The 16808-nt window shown below is 39.6% G+C and overlaps 1 protein-coding gene across 11 annotated transcripts in view; it reads left to right on the forward strand.

The window, feature by feature from the left end:
- Positions 1 to 1136: 1136 nt before the first annotated feature.
- LOC106587529 (SRY-box transcription factor 6) overlaps positions 1137 to 16808 on the forward strand; it is a 197063-nt gene continuing 181391 nt past the window's right edge. For 3 of the 11 annotated variants that reach the window (XM_045689255.1, XM_045689261.1, XM_045689268.1), the window contains exons 1-2: positions 4095 to 4459; positions 6143 to 6251. The gene's annotated coding sequence lies outside the window, so the exon portion shown is untranslated. Of the gene's footprint in view, positions 1198 to 3087; positions 3446 to 4094; positions 4460 to 5262; positions 5406 to 5710; positions 5810 to 6142; positions 6252 to 16808 lie in introns of those variants that run through there. The other 8 variants (XM_045689257.1, XM_045689266.1, XM_045689256.1 and 5 more) reach the window with 6 other exon arrangements.

The raw sequence follows: 16808 nt of genomic DNA on the forward strand, positions 1-16808 counted from the left end.
TGAATTGCGTTGTTTTAGTCGCTTGGAGTTTAATTCAAAACGGCATCAACTAATTTGTCTACCTCAAACCATGTCTTGCCTCTCTCTGTGTTACAAATTAACCCTATTTACATGAGCGAGAGGCGCAAGAGGAAACTCCCAAAGTCACCGAAAGGTGGCGTATGAGTCACGTCTAACAAGTACGCTTAACTGCTCTTTGAAAGGCACTGGCTTACCTTTCTACTGTTAAATAAATAAAACACGAAAATATAAAAGGTTACATGAAATATATGTCAGTAAGAACTTTAGTTAATTAATTAATCATTAAAACACATTGCTCTCAGCAATATGCATCGCACACATCAATTTTTCATAATCAAAAATACAATAGGCCTCTTGATTTCATCACAGTGTAGGCCTATGTACAATATGACTACGAATAGTTACACAGCTAAGATAAGATGTTTTAATTGTCTTTAACATTAACCACACTGAAATTCTAACTAATTGAAATAACACATTTGAGTCTTGTACCTCTGAGAGAAATCCAAAATGTGCCAACATCCTTTTTTTTTTCAAATTTGAGGAACTCTTGCCTGCATCGTCATTAAAGAGCAATGCGTTTCTTCGTTCTCATTTAAGATCCAGTAGAAAATCCACGCAAAGTCTCCTTGGACCATTTTATAATAAAACAAGTGTTCTCCATCATTACTATGACTTACACTCCTTTGTTTCTGTAGAACTTATCAATATTAAAAATATATGAAATGAAACAATACCTGAGTATTATGCTCCAGGTGTTTTGGGGAGCTTGGTGAGCATTCGTTTTTTCCTTAGCGAAGATGAACTGGTTTGACTTATACATTTATATTTCAGAACAAAAGGAGAAAACGCACTTATTGTGAGGAAAGGTTTGCAGTGCGTTTGGTTTGCTGTCTTGAACGTAATGCTCCAAATTAATAATAAAAAGATGTGACGTGTGGATATGAGTTTCTCTTGAACAAAAGGAATGTGAAAATGTGAAAATGAAAGACAGAAGAGCCAGAGCAGATGCGATGAGATATGTGAAGGGGCTGTATTCTCTCTCTCTCTCTCTCTCTCTCTCTCTCTCTCTCTCTCTCTCTCTCTAGTTCCCACGTCTTCTCCTCCCCTCTTTTTATCCCTATGTGACTCTTCAGTTAACAAACAGTATTTCCTACTGCTTCCGTCCCTGTCATTGTAAGTACAACACTGTCTTATTTACCTATTGAATGAATGAAACCATTGTCCTGCTATTCTTGAAGGCGAGTGTTAAAGGTTTTGTCGTACATTCTTTTGTCCACCTATGCTGTATATTACAAACTTTTTCCTTTACATTTTTAATAAGCTATCGCATTGTTCCTTATGTCATATTGTTGTTGAAGGGATTCATTTTAACTGATGATGGTGCGTGATAGTGATTGTTGAATCTGTTGAGTGTAGATGAAGACAGCGCGTAACTCAAGTGTCTCTCAGTGCGCTGCAAGCTTACCTCTTACCTGTAGCCTATATATCGCCCCGCGGTGGACCGTTACTTTTCTTCACTTTAGCCTACCTACCTTTACAGCTGACAAAGGTGTTAAACTATTATTCCTCAGAACAGTTGTCCATCTAATATCGAGCTATATAGCCTACCGTTGAAAAATGTTTGTTCTATATGTCGTTAATTATGTCCGCTAGAGTTTGGTCTATACAGCCCATTGATGAAGGCTATGTATTTGTTTCTTGTCTTTTACGATTTTGAGGATACATAGCAGGCTACTGTAGAACTCTTGAGAAGTGATTTTACTCCTCTAATTTCAATGGAATTGTAGCCTATAATAAATGCCATGCATTCTATTTAAGCCTTTGAAATATTTTATATTGAATGTTCAAGGGGGCGGAAAACATTTTCTTGGTAGGCCTAGTGACCCAAATATTATTTTGATATAAAAAATGGCACTTCATTTTAATTTGACAATGTAGCCTATTATATGTAAAGTAATAAGTAAGTGTTCTGGTGGGCTGCCAATATATTTTTGACATTTATGCTTCTCGATTGAAATACTTTTCTGAAACACGTTGACATAGCACTAGTTGTTTCAATCATTAATACCATGTTTTGTTTGTTTGCATTAACATTGAAGGCTTTGTCAACCAAAACAAAACTTCAAAGTCTATAATCTATTGTGTGTATTGAAAAGACAATAGCACATCGATCTGTAATGTTATGTGTATGCATCATAGGATGATTTCTTATGAATAGGAAACCATGGGATAATCAATGACTTGCAGTAAATTATTGGTTTATTTTATAAAAGGGATATATTGGGTTGTCAATAATTGAGTTATAACTAACACCATAAACCTTGCTGATATTGATATTATTTCATACAGATCAGACGAATAGAAACAGACTGGCTCCCTATTTGAGAGAGATTATCATCTTATATTTGAAATTATAGCAATTTTTTTGGGGGGGGGGAATACTTTATTAATTGCCTTATGCTTTCCTGTATTAACTTATACTTAGTCTATATAATGCTTAAATTAACAATATAGGCTATAGGCTACAATGTATCAATGTATTCCTACTACATGGCTGTTATCGCCCATGCCAAATATCGTTTGTCATAAAGTGACACTCGAGTTCTTTACACGTCACTTCAAATCAAAGCTTCAGTGGATCTGTTAGTAAGGCCAGCAGTGTTATATTATAGGTACAGTATAGCTAACCCCTAACCGAGTCGTTTTCTGTCTTCAACTCTGAAGAGCGTTTCTGGCATGTGCTGTTGATAAAATTGTTCCATTCATTTAGAGTAAGGCAAAATACAAAAAAGAATTCCTTAAATAGTCCACTTTACAGGTAAATAGGACAATAACTCTTATTGGAGTTTGTTCAAGTGCAAATTATGTTGTGTCGAATTTCAATTGTGCTGCTGTGTAATAATCGGATAATTTTTGTATTTAATCAAATCAAGAGCAAAATCTCCCTCTGTCTAATCACTCACTAAACTCTCTCTCCCTCTCGCTCTCTCTCTCTCTCTCTTTCGCATCTCTTGTCTGGCCTGGGAGGGGGAGTCCTGCCTCTTTGCCTTCCTCAGATCAATGCCCTGGCCACTCACTTTCTGATGTTGCACGACGGGAAATGCTTTGAATACTTGCGACATGGCCGCTCGCATTGATTGCCAAGATTGACAGCTCTGCATCGTCTTTTCTTGTTTCGGAGAGAGAGGGAGATAAAGAGGATAGATAACAACAAAAGCTCCTTGCAGTTTTGACAATTAAACTTCATAGAAAGAACGGGATCCCCTCATATAGCCAGTGGGAACCACAGCAGACTTTAGTTGTCTTTCCTTTTCTCTACAGATAGTAATCGTTATGTTTTAACGTGATATAACGCGAAACACACGACTCGGGATACGATACCGTCAGGACCGGCATCTCTCTTTTCTCGACTGATCTCAAGGTAAAAACGTGCTTAGTTTTAACATGTTGTATCGTGTTTTCATGTAAACTGCGTTATTTAGCCTGTTTTTTTTGTACGTAACCGAGTTCTCCTCATTCGATGTCAATAGGGGTGTTAAAACGGTTTTCTCTCTCGTTTTTCTGTAAGGGGAATATGATAACATTATTATTTATTGCTTCTCAATCGCGAGATTCGTGGTAAACGCAATAACGAAAGCAGAGTACGTGAAAAGACAAGCGCAAGCGTTCTCTGGAAAGGTTTGGATAGCTACTGTAACAATGACTGTTTTATTTACCTACACACGATACTTTTGTAACTTATAAGTTACATTCAATCGTGCGTCTCGAGGTATTGATATCAACAGCTCTATATTTCACTTGGATGAGCAGTTAGGCTACTGATTTAAGCAACATACAGCTACAGTAGACTGTATGAATTGCGCGCAACCCTTTTTATTTCATTGTTGGTTACGCATCCGCAAAGTCTTGTCGCGAAATTCAACTCTTAAAAATAATCTTCAAGTTATATGTGTTTTGTTATGGTGTTGCTAACTTCCTCCTGTGGGACTGGGAGGCAATTGCACTTTTGTCCACAGAGCGGTACTATTCATTGACAATGACGTGCGCATTGCTCTAGGTCCCCTTCCATACCCTTCCTTTCTCCCTGATCTTTCTGGATGCGAGATTTACAAGTTTCTTCGAATTTGAGCATATGGTTTATTTACTTGTCTTTCTTCCAAACTCTAAGTAATCTATATTCATCGTTCGACCTGAATTATAATTCAGTGTAAAACATTTATATTCGTAATTGTTTCCTATGTTGTAGGAGGTTGGGAATTCACTCTGCCTTAACTTTAGCTGGAGGTCAGGCAAATTGACCTTAAAAGAATGCATAAACCATAAATTAAATCCAACTACTCCTCGAAAGGCTATCCCATTTAGAGACGATATACCTGGACAAGGCTTCCCCTACAAGCCTACAAAGCGCTGCTCTCGGACGGTTTTAGGGACTAACGTAAGTTATCTGGTGTAATTATTTTTGTCTCTTTTGCACTGTTGTCTTTCCCTTTCATGGACAGGTGTGAATCAGGCTATAGATACATTGCAGATAATTGGATGCACAGGTTTAATTGTATGCTAAATATTCTAAATAATGACATTTTATTTGTTTCTAAGTGTGTTATAGATTGGATGTAGTTTTTTGTTTCTAAGTGTTATAGATTGGATATAGTTTCCCTCATATTTTTTTTTTTTTTAACAATAACTTTTAACGCATATTAGGCTATAATCAGATATTTTGCTATTTTAATATCACATATGGCTTTTGAAGGTACTTGAGATTTTGACAAAAACACGATTGTATACCAAGGTAGTGGGAGGACAAATGCAACGCAGTTCGTGTGAACTTGTCTGTTGTGTGAAGATAGCCCATCATTTACAAGGTGTTTCCCAAAATGAGACACTCGCAGTCTCAGATAAAGCTTTTTTTCTAACTTTTGCACAAGCAGTGATAACAATTGAATAGAAACAGAGAAAGCAGACAATGGATAGCTTAGTTCTTAAAGTATGAGAGGAGGAATACAGAGGATATCTCTGTCACTGCAAATCTGGACTCTATAGCCTAATGTAGCCTAGACCTATCGCTACCGGGGAATATTCCTATGCTCCTTGTTTTTCTTAACATTTGAAATAAATACAATAGGATTGCTGTGCCCACCCAGTAGACGGAATCTGAAACCTTCATTCAAGAAAGCTTCACTTTTCTCCTATTTTACTTCCAAATAGTGTCCAGTCTGTCAGAATAACCCGGTGTCTAATAATAAAATCATATTTTAAGTGAGAGGCTGCATGGGTGAAGAACAATCGTCCGGCTTGTTCCTCTGTTCGGGTGAAGTTGATCTCGTAATGGTATTTTCTTTTGAACAGTTGCTGTTAGTTGAGAGTGCAAGTTCCCTCATAAGGTAAGGTGGCACCGGAGCCCAATGGAAGTCTAAATGGCACATTTATAATTAGACTGCCAATTCAGCACATTGTCCTGATTGCTATACAGGGACACTCGGCACTGTCTGGCTGCTCAATATGAGATAGTTTTTCCTCTGACGGACAGTTTAACACTGCCAGTAACAAATTAGTGAGGAGCAAAGGATTTCTGTTGATGGTTCACTGCACGGTTGTTTCAACTCGTATTTTATCAGGGAAATAAAAAATGACTCCGCGATTGCCAGGTCCCTTTTCTCTCCGTTTCTGCACATCTTTGTTTATTTTTTACGCACTCTAAATACTATAAAAGAAACGTAGGCTACAGTCACCGCACACTGCAATAAAATGGATGAAAGGAACATTACAATATAATATGAATAATATGGTAGATCTAATCGATTTTTATAATTGAAACGTACCAACGTTTTTATACACATGCATTGACTACAGATAATATTTTAAATTGACCTCTTGCTCTATGTGTTGCGCATTGATTGTCAAGTACTCAATGCTGTTATTGAAATTAAAGGTTATATTGATTAGGTCTATATTATCCAGAATGTTGGATTATTTGTTTCACTTTTAATACGATGATGAAGGTTGATTTAAATGTTTTATTAACCATTTTGGTGCATATTTTGCATTTTGATTCAGATTTATGTTTGTACATCTCACCTATTGTAACATTTCATGTATTTCCTACTGTTTGATTTTTCAGGACCGTCTGCACGTGGACTTCAGAGGAACTTGTGGTTTTGCGAGAGAGAAAAACATTTCCGAACTGGATCCGGCATAAAGATATCGACTCCCTGACGCATATGGTGCCAGTAAGTTCAGAGATTTCGAAGTGCATTTTGACATACCGAAACCGCATGCTTCACAGCCTGTGCTCGGCGCTCTTTCACGGTGGCTCTCTTGTTTAAATAGATCCCCATTCAATCCCAGATCAATAGAGTTGCATGTTGCGAGACGAACTTGGGAATTGGAAACTCATTTTCTGTCATTAAACGACCGCGAATGATGAGCAAAACAATAACAATATTTTTTATTATTAGAACAAATGTTATCCTATTTAGTAGCCTAATACTGTTACATACGTTAAATGTATTGCTTTTGATTAGACAGTGCAGAAATATTGTCATTATTGACAGCGCAATCTAGACCTGCAATGTGAGTTTATAATACACTTGACCACAATAGTTATCATATTTTGAAAAATATGTGTGAGCACAAAGCATATGCAATGCTTGATTTTAGTTAGTGAGTCTATGGAAATGATGTGGTTTTAGATCTCAGTAAGACAGCATGCAGATGGGGATGTTATTTATTCCATACCAGGCTATTGCTAGTTTAAAGAGTATGTTGTATATATATTTTGTCAATTATTTTGTGCTTTGTATATCATGCACAGCAATTAGCTTCATGAAGCTGGGTAGATAGGTGTAGTGTCAGTAGCCTACCATGTGTGTTTAATTGAATGTTGATTTGCTCTCTAAGAAGGCAGGGTGTAGACCGGTGTAGGGTCAGTAGCCTACCATGTGTGTTTAATTGAATGTTGATTTGCTCTCTAAGGAGGCAGGGTGTAGACCGGTGTAGGGTCAGTAGCCTACCATGTGTGTTTAATTGAATGTTGATGTACTCTCTAAGGAGGCAGGGTGTAGACCGGTGTAGGGTCAGTAGCCTACCGTGTGTTTAATTGAATGTTGATTTGCTCTCTAAGGAGGCAGGGTGTAGACCGGTGTAGGGTCAGTAGCCTACCATGTGTGTTTAATTGAATGTTGATGTACTCTCTAAGGAGGCAGGGTGTAGACCGGTGTAGGGTCAGTAGCCTACCATGTGTGTTTAATTGAATGTTGATGTGCTCTCTAAGGAGGCAGGGTGTAGACCGGTGTAGGGTCAGTAGCCTACCGTGTGTTTAATTGAATGTTGATGTGCTCTCTAAGGAGGCAGGGTGTAGACCGGTGTAGGGTCAGTAGCCTACCATGTGTGTTTAATTGAATGTTGATTTGCTCTCTTAGGAGGCAGGGTGTAGACCGGTGTAGGGTCAGTAGCCTACCATGTGTGTTTAATTGAATGTTGATTTGCTCTCTAAGGAGGCAGGGTGTAGACCGGTGTAGGGTCAGTAGCCTACCGTGTGTTTAATTGAATGTTGATTTGCTCTCTAAGGAGGCAGGGTGTAGACCGGTGTAGGGTCAGTAGCCTACCGTGTGTTTAATTGAATGTTGATGTGCTCTCTAAGGAGGCAGGGTGTAGACCGGTGTAGGGTCAGTAGCCTACCATGTGTGTTTAATTGAATGTTGATTTGCTCTCTAAGGAGGCAGGGTGTAGACCGGTGTAGGGTCAGTAGCCTACCATGTGTGTTTAATTGAATGTTGATTTGCTCTCTAAGGAGGCAGGGTGTAGACCGGTGTAGGGTCAGTAGCCTACCGTGTGTTTAATTGAATGTTGATTTGCTCTCTAAGGAGGCAGGGTGTAGACCGGTGTAGGGTCAGTAGCCTACCGTGTGTTTAATTGAATGTTGATGTGCTCTCTAAGGAGGCAGGGTGTAGACCGGTGTAGGGTCAGTAGCCTACCATGTGTGTTTAATTGAATGTTGATTTGCTCTCTAAGGAGGCAGGGTGTAGACCGGTGTAGGGTCAGTAGCCTACCGTGTGTTTAATTGAATGTTGATGTGCTCTCTAAGGAGGCAAGGTGAAGACCAGGCATTACAGTCCTCCGTCAATTTAAAACTGGAGCATTAAATTAACTTTGAATGGTTCCCTTTCAATTACATGATGTGAGCTGGTCCTTGGACTGTTGTCTCAAAGGGGTATCTTATCTACTGTGGAATACATTACTACTCTTATCACATAATGTTTTAGTTCATCACTCTATTTACTATGTGTGTGTGTGTGTATTTATGTGTGTAATCTATGTATGTGTGTGTCTCTCTCTGTGTGTGTGTGTGTGTGTGTGTGTGTGTGTGCGCACACATTTATGCATGTACCGTACGTACAGAATGTTGAATGTATGTAGGCCTATGTACGCATACACAGTATTTGACATTGATGACTAATGGGTTTGGTCATTTGAAAATATTTTATAATGATTTGAAAACATTTACACATGTCTTTCTTGTATGTTTTTGGTATGTGCATTTTGCATCAATGGTTACTTTTATTAAGTCTGATCTGTTAACTGCTACATCAGTGCCACTCCAAAATAGCCTCAGAGACAATTATTATAGGACACAATGGATATGAATGGGATATATCTGTGTTTCAGTAGTTTGAAATATTAATTGACAATGAAGACTGAAATAAGAAAATAAGAATAAGAAACATGTATTGAAAGTGTACTGTTGTTCTGTCTGTGGATTATTTTAGCCCTTGCAGTAAAGGCTTCATCTGGTTTCATTAGTGATTATGCTTAAGACAGAGTTCTGCATCCTAGAACCATGAGGTAAAGTTCATGGAATTGGTTTAATTGTATGGCCTTGGTTTATGCGTAGCTAATTCCCTTGCCAAACTGAATTCTTTGCCCTCAAAATGATATTATGACTTGCATATTGCTATTGCTCTAATAGCATGAGAAATAACAACTTTCCAAGATCAATAACATTTGATGTAACAACTTGCCTTTATAAATAGCCTACATTATGTAGTACTTAACAGCAACTTTATGAATTTGATAAGTTGAGCTATATTAGATATTTAAGTTGGGCCAAATGATTATGGGTTAATGAGGTAAAATGATACGAGTGAATTTGCGTGTGTGTGTGTGTACGGTGCACATCTGTTCCTTCTTGTTGTACCCCAGACACTGTGCTGTGCTTGGCTTGTGATAGTCTGTCTGGGGGGTCACTGGATCAGGTCATCCATGACAGATGCCATCTTCACTTAAGTCTCTCCTTTTTTAACTTTTTGTTTTTCCAATTGAGATTTTGAATGAGTCAGTGCGATAGTAATAGTTACCGCAGTTACAGTATGAATAATGAGAGAGATGTTGCTCCTTGGATGCAGGCTGGCAGGGAAAGAGCACAGGGGCTAGTTGAGTTGAGGCTTGCTCAGGTACTAGTCCCCCCTCCTCTCCTCTCCTCTCCTCTCCTCTCCTCTCCTCTCCTCTCCTCTCCTCTCCTCTCCTCTCCTCTCCTCTCCTCTCCTCTCCTCTCCTCTCCTCTCCTCTCCTCTCCTCTCCTCTCCTCTCCATGTCTGAGGGGGAGTGGAGTGGCAGCCGAGGCCTAATGATAAACAAGATGAGAGAAGCAGGTAAACAACAGCAGGCCTGGTAAAGGTAGGGCGTGTGGCAGCAGAAGGGAGAGGATTTCTGGGGATAATAAATGTGGCAGCGCATGTTGTGACATCTGTCTTTATAAGTGTTAGCTAATTTGAAGCAGAATATTTCAACAATGATCAAAACCGATGGCAACATGTTCATTACAGGAGTCTTTCTTTTGTAGTCCTCTGATTTTTCTGCTTCAACTTCTCAACGTGCGTTATTGAAGTGTTGTGGCACCTTCAGATCTGGCACCATTATGATCTTCTTGTATGACACAATTAAAAAAATACTAATGCACAATGATTTTAATTGTCATTATACAAACAAACTGTGAATGCAGTTTTAATAAATGAAGTGAAGACTGGCAATGTCAATGAAACGTGCCTAAAATGACTTTCAAAGAATCCTCACATCTTTTTATGCCCTTTCTGGCTTGAGGTGAACACATCTCTTGGACCTTTTCATTTCCAACGTTGACAGTCTGGAGAGGGTCCAGTCTCCATCTCGGAATTTAATGGTTTTGTTCCCAGAGAAAATGTACTCCTCTCAGTACAAACCATTCTCACCACTCATGGGTGATGGGTGAGTCTTGAAATATTGATGAAATCAATGGTTTCAGTGAGACATCAGCATCAGACAATGGGGGCATCCAGAGGCTAGCTATCTGTACAGACACAGATGATTTTCAAGTCTTGAAGATGGATACAGTAGATTAGTGATTAGACACATGGTCTTGGTGAGATGCGTAAGTCCTCATACATAGTTATCATCATTCTTAAGATTTTTTTCCCGAATTTTAAGTGAATATTAGCTAGGCTACAGTATACTTATCTGGTGTTTAACTACACTCCCAAATTGCAGTCTTGCTTTAGATTAGAATAAGGATTCTGAATCTACTGCACATCGAGACATGTCACTGCAGTTGTTTGTATTTTAGCTGCAGTCCAAGCTAAATTGGTTGTTTCTTTATAAAGGCTTTCACTGTTTTCTTAGTAACCTTGGGTCCAGATGACTTCTGCTGTGAGATTACATGAACTACATACAATTACATTAAATTAAATAGGTTGAGTGCATCCTTTTCTTTAAACTGAAAACCATCAGCACCTGTATCCCATTACATGTTGAAGACCAAGGTACAGTACCACAGAGAGATAGAGATTTCCCTATAGATTCAACCAGACCTCTAGTATCACATTAGCTATAAGTGTTTGGTAGGGAACTGGGTTTGAACATTCTGATTTAAAATGAGCATTAGTATTTTACACGGGTATAAATAAAGCTAAACCAATGTACATTTTGAGCAATTGTATCACTTCACATGAACAATATCATTTCATAACTCACCAAAGGGGTACAATTTGAACTGTTTTATTCACTCACCCACTGAATATTTTTCACGTTTGGACTGCAAAATAATTGGACAATTTCTTTTAATCCAAAGCATATTTGTGCATAATTAAGATAGACTTCAAAATGCAACAGCCTCTGTTGAATTCTCTCTTTTTAAAAATCACACAATATGTAGAATTAATTGGAGGGGCCTTGGTGGCCGTGTGTTTTTGACACAGGGCTGTTTCTGTAGGGGACGGTAATCAGTAGCACTGTCAGCTGGAGGAATTAGTACAGCTCATTGTTTCTATGAGTCACATGAAGATTTGCACAGTCCATGTGTGAAGACGGCTGGCTCTATTTCCATATCGAAGAGGCCCACAGTGCTGCCTGTAATTAAAATGCAGTGGTTTTCGGAGCCCTTGCTCGGCACGCAGTTAGCACAGTACACTGAAGCAGCTGAGTGTTGTCGTCTTTCCCGAGCAGTGTGCAAGCGGTCGACTCCTGCATGCTTCTCTCAATACACCTATCATTTTGTACAAATGTGAATGTCAGTCCACGCTCCTGTTGTGGAGAGTTTAGTTTTCTTTATCTAGCCTCTCAGTGTGGCTGCCTGTTTTATTTTAGCCCTCAGAATAGACATGATTTAGTGTACGTTATTGTCATGTCAACCGTTGACATTGCCAGTGACATTTCATATTCTATATGCACTGTATTCATTGGCAGTATTTATTCATAACCTTTATTGTGGAAAGGCCATGAAACCCCACTCTTGAGTTCCATGATTTACATGACTTGTTATTAGTTAGTGACCTTGTTGCAGATTTCTCCAAACGGGGCCGGGGTCAACAGTTCCTTGTTGGTTTGTTCGACAGTGTACTGTGGTCCCTGTCCTTCCTGAATTGGAGAAGATCTGAGGTTGGGTCTTGTGAGAGAACGAGGGAAGAGAGATTACTGCGATGTGGGCCTCTATGCTGCTCGAACACAAAGGCCTCAGAACAACCCTTTCCTTGTGATCCCCCCATTGTGTTTGGATCAGGCCTTCCCTTGGGCTGGCCGCTGCCAAGGACTTAGCACAAAAGGACACTATGGAAATATCAAACTGGAAACCAACATGGGCAGCTCTCTGGGTGAGAGTGAGGTACCAGGAAGAAAACTTTGTATACCCGTCACCCTGTTCTAATTAGAATGTATCACATTCAGGATGCATTTTGTCCATTGATATTAGCATTTACAAGGAGGATTGGTGACACTAGTAATTAGGAAAACCCGACTGGATAAACTTACTGGGAATGATGTAAGCCCCATGAATAGTCTTACTTGGAAATGTGAAATAGGAAATTCCCTTTCCTCTTGAAATATTTTATGCATAGGTTCGTAATGAGCTGAAATTGAAATGAAATGAGCCTTTACTACTTAAAGGGATACTTCAGGATTTTGGCATTTTTATGTCTCTGTGTCCAGTATGAAGGAAGTTAGAGGTAGCATGCTAGCTGACACCCATAGACTTCTAGTCATTGCACTAACACTAGTTAGCATTGGCTCAACAAACTACCTCTAACTTCCCTCATACTGGACAGAGACATAAAAAAGGTGTCCACAAGTTAATCTGACTCTGGGGAAGTAGATAAAGGGCCTCATTGCCAAAATCCCAAAGTATCCCTTTAACATTAGAGCATATACAGTAAGGTAACCATGTTTTATGGAAAACCACACGTGTTGTATTTAATCTTTGATAATTCAGCTTCTTTGGGTCTGAAAAATAATTGATCCTCTTCTTGCATCTGCCTGTGGGTATTCCACAGTGAAGCTGGGGTTAGCATGGTACTCTTCTGTTTTCGCAGGTCCCTGTTCACTGCAAATGCACTGAGGTTAGACATTAGCCAGTTCCTGGAGGCTGACAGCTAGCCTGATATCTGCCAGCTCCATCAGATATGAGATGTAAAATATGCTCCACGATTGTGTCTGTGCTGCGCTGCTCCCTGCTCTCTGCTCCGGAGTAAAGCATGCTGGGAGCAGTTTAGTTGACACATGACGCTCAGCACCACTGATGCTGTACAATACTGGGGCTCTATTTGTTTTTAGGGGCCTCCACTGCCATCCACATCTTTATACATTGCAAAACTGTCACCAAATGATAGATCACAATGTTTACTGTGCAGAGTAATGACACGAGGTCACTAATTGATCAGATATGATTTGGCACCTTGATTTACAAGGCAACACCCGAGCTTTGACTTCCCCACACAGCAGCTTGATGGGGAAGACTGTGTGGAGTATCAGCCCATATTAAACAGCTTGCCCCTCCACGTGTCACTGAAGAATTACGTAAATGCAAAATAAAGTCCTTGGGCCTCATTTATCAATCATGCATAGGCACAAATCTGTGCCTAAACCATGCGTAGGATCATTTCCACGCAAAGTGTGGGATTTATCAATAGGAACTTTTGATTGAGAGTGTGTGTAAATTTAGAAACCGTCATGATCATGTGTATGCACAGTGCATAGTGGTGGAATAAGGGAACTGCTTACCAAGCGTAGAATGGGAGAAATATATGTTGAACATTTTTTAAATTGTGAGAGTAATTTTTATTTTTTTGGATTTAATTGTATTTCCATTGTGAATTCCTCAATCAGCCAGACTAACCGGTGTCTGTATGTAGCCTCTCTACTTTTATAGCCTCGCTACTGTATACAGCCTGTCTTTCTACTGTTGTTTTATTTCTTTACCTACCTATTGTTCACCTAATACCTTTTTTGCACTATTGGTTAGAGCCTGTAAGTAAGCATTTCACTGTAAGGTCTACACCTGTTGTATTCAGCGCACGTGACAAATAAACTTTGATTTGATTTGCAACATATCTTGACAGGCTATATATCATTTGAACACATCAGTCCATGTGTTACGCTAATAATCCATATAAAGTACAATAATTTGTTAAATTAGAGGCACGTGTGAAAGTAAAACCATTGTTGAAATACTATTAAAGACTGAAATAATGGGAAATCAAATTAGAGATGGCTGATCTTGCTCTGTTGGAAGATTCGGTACACGCTTCATTTTTCCGAGAGCATGTTTTTAGAGACAGGTAGGACTGTTCTGCAGAAAGTATAGATATCTTTTCCAAAAACCAATCTCTAGGATCTTTGCAAGGATTTAAGGCCTACTTTAGAAAGGCAAACGCATGCCATTCCAGTGCACATCAAAGTGCTATCAACCCTCTGGTTTTTAGCAATGGGCACCTTTCAGCGGGAGTTTGACGATCGTCATCTCACATCCCTCGATGAGCCAATGTTTTGGATGCAATCATCAGCAAAACAAACTGTAACATACAATTTCCATACACCATCGCACAACAGGTTGAAGTCAAGAGGAGTTTCTTTGCCATCAATGGGTTCACAAATACGAACGGAGCAATAGACGGCACCCACAACGCCATAAAAACACCATCCCAAAACGAGTTAATCTATGTGAACAGAAAATGTTTCCACTACTAATGTGCAGGTGACAGGTTATGAAATGCGCAAAAAAATGCTGCTGAATGTAGTGGCCAGGTGGAACGCATGACTCGTTCATTCTGCAGAACAGCAGTGTTGGTCTACATGCCTACAGGAACACACTGTTGAGGATGGAATGATTTTTAGTGAGTTGCCAACTCATTTGAAGTATATTTGCCATCGCTAAAGCAACTTGAATTTTCCTAATGGTCCTCTCTTTGTAGCTATGTTTTTATTTTTACTAGTCAAGCCACAACTGAGCGAGCCAAATAAAATATTTTGGCACCTCTATTTAAGTCTCTGAAAAATATTTGTTTTAATTGCGCCTTTGTCTTTAATTGTACGGCCTTATATATTAGCCACATGTTTTATATTTTGAGGATTTTGACCATATATGGTTAATTAGGAGCGTTTCGCAATGCAAATAGCCAAGGTCGTACACGAGCACTGAGGCTGAAAACAATTGGTATTTATCAATGGTTATCTCCGACCGGTGTGCGTATCATGCTTCTAGGATAGTTTGACAAATCACTCTTTTTCTATGGGTACGAACATTCTAAATTCCATTCGTAAGTAGTATTTTAGAATAGTTTCTACGCGATATTAATAAGTCCCCAGAAATCTGAGACATCAGCGCATGCATTATCTCCATTCTCCATCTTTTAGATAATACATTGGAAAAAGCTTACTGAGAATGGTTCGTACAATCTCTCAGGTCTTTTACAGTATCTCTTTTTCTATGGATAGATGCTAACATTTTCCTAGACCCAGAGACCCATAGATCTGGACCTAGTGGCAAGGTCTAGTACTTATTAGTTGCTCACATATGGAATAGGCAATGTGGCAAAACATTTCCTGGGAAATTATTTGGAAAAACTGGGATGTATTGAGCCAAAGTCAAGATTCCCTACACTTTTTGTGTGGAAACCGGGAATGCATAATACCAAAAATAAATGAAAGTGACAAAAGGGGGGGCTCTTGTGGCTCTTGTGGATGACGTTCTGATGAACCAAAATGTCTGCCCTGGTACAAACCCAGGTCTTTTGTTTCCTTCTTCCATGATTATTTACACCGACTTGGATTTTTTACAGGGCTTTGCCCTCGATGTGCGTCATGAGAAAATGGCTTCAGCAGACTCAACCACAAGCTCTCTCTCTCTCTTTCACTTTCTCTGAGAAAATTAGAATGTAGGTATTGCATCATATATAATTTACTCATACCTATGTTCAGAAAGAAAGAGGGGGAGAGGGAGCAAGAGAGAGAGAGGCAGATAGAGAAGAGAGGGACAGAGAAAGAGAGGCCCTCGTAGTGTGGAGTGGTGAGGAGACGAGAGACGGAGGCTGAGAGCAGCTTGTCTGAACATTCCTCATTGTGAGGACTCAGCAGATAATGATGTTAGTGTTCGTCTAAGGTAATGTACTCTGTGTCGCCCCAGACCTCTCTGATACTGTGGAAGTGGACTGAACTGAGTCTCCTGCTACTGGAGCAGATTGAACTGGAGTTGTTTTGAGAAGGACAATGCTGGTCAACCCTCCTTTAACAGTAGGCTGTATAAAAAACTGTATTTGGCTACTTGAGTGAGTACTCACAGTTTAAAGCTGAGTGCTAGAAATGTTTTTGTGTTGCTCATCAGTATAGGGAGCTGTGATTGGTTGAGCCCTCTACTGAGTCCATCTCTCTCAGAGCTACAGCTTATCTACTTGGGGCCTCTCTAGAATGGAGAGTTTGTGTCAATACAGTATATAAATAAATATCCTAGAAATGTGTTCCACATGACAAAGTCCTACTGCCTCACCAGTCATTTGGCATAGCAGGGGCAGGAGCTGTCATATTATTCTCTCTCTCTCTGCCAGCACATATTAACCACAGCACAGTATAAACACTATGTCGGAAAATATGAACATTTTGCTTCGACCCAAGTGGAAAACAAATCGAAATTGAATTAAAACTCATCCACTCTCTCATTAGTGAGTCAGGGGAAAAAAAACTTTCTTTAGAAACAAAACTATTTTAAGTGGGGAAAAAAACGTTTGCTTTCAGAGCAGTCAGTTTGTTTAGGACATGCTCAAAGAGGCAATTTTTACTCCAAACTACCAATGTAAAAACAGAATGGAGTTGGGCAGTGAAACAGAGTGAAGTGACTAATGTGTCTGTTAGCTTTCACTGCACTTGTCCATACACACAGATATAGTGCTCACTCTGAGGAAAACCCAGACTGCTGGAGGGATGGGGAGGGTGGCTGACGAGAAGGTTGCACAAGGGGAAGGGAAGGCGAGGAGGGGAAACGAGGGGACGGGGTG

This window comes from Salmo salar, chromosome ssa11, assembly GCF_905237065.1.
Source record: "Salmo salar chromosome ssa11, Ssal_v3.1, whole genome shotgun sequence".
In the NCBI taxonomy this organism is placed as follows: domain Eukaryota; kingdom Metazoa; phylum Chordata; class Actinopteri; order Salmoniformes; family Salmonidae; genus Salmo; species Salmo salar.